The sequence below is a fragment of the Hippopotamus amphibius genome, chromosome 6, assembly GCF_030028045.1.
Source record: "Hippopotamus amphibius kiboko isolate mHipAmp2 chromosome 6, mHipAmp2.hap2, whole genome shotgun sequence".
Classification (NCBI taxonomy): Eukaryota; Metazoa; Chordata; class Mammalia; order Artiodactyla; family Hippopotamidae; genus Hippopotamus; species Hippopotamus amphibius.
The window spans coordinates 41,893,974-41,897,045 of record NC_080191.1 but is presented as its reverse complement, the minus strand read 5'-3'; positions in this window follow the sequence as shown (position 1 = coordinate 41,897,045).

Here is a 3,072-nt window from a genome sequence, read left to right as displayed (position 1 = left end):
GAAGGGGGTGTGTGTGTTGTGTGTTGTGTGTGTGTTATGTGTGTTGTGTGTGTGTGTGCATATAGAATTGGCAGGATTTCAAGATGCGGGGTATGCAAGAGGGAGAGGAACCAAGGGTCATTGCCAGCATCCTAGCTTGAGCAAACTGGAATGGAGTTGCCACTCACTGACACGGGGAAGACGGCAAGAAGAACCCGGTTTTCAGGTGAACTAAAGAGTGGTTCTGGACCTTCATTCAACAGCAACAAATATTTATTGATTGCCTACTCTGTACCAAGCACTTTTCTAAGTGCTGGAGACAAAGCAATAAAAAAGTAAGGCCAAAGCCCTTGCCCTCAGGAAACTTACGATTCTTCTGAAGGGAGACAGACTCCAATAGGATATTGAATAGAGATAATATGGTGGAGAAAAAAATATGACAAGGAGGGGTTACTGGTCAGATGGGGGCTTGCAATTTTAAATTGAATATCCAGGGAAGGTCTCATGAAAAGGCGATATTTGAGCAAGACTTGAAGTTGATGAGGAAAGTAGTAGGGAAAGAACAAGCGCAAAGGCTCCGAAGTGGGAGTGTGTTTGGTGAGCGGCAGGAGATGGCAATGGGTCCAGAGGGCGCAGATCACGTAGGGCTTCCTTGGTCATAAAGACTTTGGCTCTTACCCTGGAAGAAGTCGGGTTCTAAGCAGAGGAGGGAGGTGACTGGACTCACATTCTTAGCAGGCTCACTGTGGCAGCTGTGTGGAGGTCAGACGGGAGGAAGGGGAACTGATAAAGGGTATATTGCAGTCGAACAAGCCAGACATCACTGTGGTGCTGACCAGGTGCCTTTGGTAGAGGTGGCTAGAAGCGGTTGGCTTCTGATTATATCTTGGTCTTAGAAACAATAGGATTTTTTAAATGAATCGGACACTAGGTATAAGGGAGGTAGATTGGTGAGAGGAGCCAGTAGCATTTCCAAAATGTTGGGTTCCATTAAGTGGAAGAATGGAGATGGCATTGACCAAGAGACAGTGGGAAGGACAGCCTTTGTAGGGAAGACAAAGAGTTTGATAGTGAACATGTTACCTTTGCCTATAAGAGAGCTACATGGATACATTGAAAGGTGGTTGAGTTCAGGGGACAGTTTTAGGTCATAGATATAAATCTGGAAGTCATTGTATAGTCATGGTATTTGAAGCCATGAGACTGGATATGATTACCAAGGAAATGAGTACAGATGGAAAAGCCTCAGGTAGTCTAAGATTAAGTAGTCAGGAACATGGGGAAGACCCAGTAAATGAGACAGAGTAGGAGTCTGCAAGAGATAAGAAAAGAGATAAAAAGGTAATGTTGTGGAAGCCAAATGAAATTTTTAAGGATGAATTTCGTAAAATGAACATTCGATGAAGAGTGAAAATTGATGCTTGAATTTATTTTTTATTTATTGTTAAAATTTTATTTATTTATTACTTATTTTATTTTATTGGCTGTGTTGGGTCTTCATTGCTGCTCACGGGCTTTCTGTAGTTGCGGAGAGCGGGGGCTACTCTTCATTGCAGTGTGTGAGCTTCTCATTGCAGTGGCTTCTCTTGTTGTGGAGCACGGGCTCTAGGCGCGTGGGCTTCAGTATTTGTGGCTCACGGGCTCTAGAGCACAGGCTCAGTAGTTGCGGTGCACGGGCTTAGTTGCTCCGTGGTGTGTGGGATCTTCCCAGACAGGGCTTGAGCCCGTGTACTCTGCATTAGCAGGTGGATTCTTAACCACTGCGCCACCAGGGAAGCCTGACCCCTGAGTTTAAAATGTGTAAGGCTTTGCGCCCTTGACAAAATCAGGTAGAATGGGTGAAAGATCAAGAGAGAATGGAACGACAATCGGGGATAGATAGCAATTTTTCAAGGTGATTTTCTCCAAAGAGAACAGAGAAATGGGGCAGTAATTGGAAGGGAGAGTGAAGTTAAGGAAGCATTTTTAATATGGGAGAAATATCAGCATTTTGTATGCTGTTAGAAAAGATCCAGTTGAGAGAAACAGTGGTGCAGAGAAGATGGGAGAAATTGTTGGAGCACAAATGGAGTGTGCCACAGGCAGAATGGCCCTCCAAAGATGTCCTCACTCTAGTCTCTGGAATCAGTTGAATGTATTTCATTACATGCCAAAAGGGAATTTGAAGATACAATTGAGGTTATGGATCTCAAAAGAAGTAGATTGTGTTGGATTACCTGGGTGTGCTCAATCTAATTACATGAACCATTTTTTAAAATTAATTTTTATTATGCCACAGAACAACTAAGCCCGTGAGCCACAACTACTGAGCCTAAGCTCTAGAGCCCATGAGCCACAACTACTGAAGCCCGAGCGCCTAGAGCCCGTGCTCCGCAACAAGAGAAGCCACTGCACTGAGAAGCCTGTGCACCGCAATGAAGAGTAGTCCCCGCTCACCACAGCTAGAGAAAGCCCATGTGCAGCAACGAAGACCCAATGCAGCCAAAAATAAATAAATAAATAAATAAATAAATAAATATATAAATAAATAAAATAGAAACTTTTGTTGGAGTATAGTTGCTTCACGTGACCCATTAAAAGCAGAGAACTTACTCTGGCTGGAAGCAGAAGAGAGATGCAGCAGAATAAGTTAGCAAAATTCCAATTATCAGAAGTATTCAGCATACCACAACTGGCTCTGAGATGTAGGACCCATGTGTAAGGACCAGAGAGAGACCTCTAGAAGCTAAGGGCCACCCCAGCTGAAGAGCAAGGAAGCAGTTACCTTAGTTACCTTCTAACAACCTGAATGAACTTGGAAATGGCTTTTCCCCCAGTGCCTTGAGAAAGGAACACAGCCCAGCTGACACCTTGTTTTCAGCCTTGTGAGACTCCAAGCAGAGCACCTAGCCAGGTCCACCTACAGATCCCATGAACTGTTTGTTAGTTTATTACAGCAGTGATGGAACACTAATTAAGAGTGATTGGCTTTAGAAAGCAGCATGAATGATTCACCAGTAGAAACAGAAGAGAAGGCAGAGTAAATGACAGAGGTAATGCTAGGCGGGTCGTGGTGGTGTTGCGGGATTGTGAACGAAAGGTCTCTGTGACTTC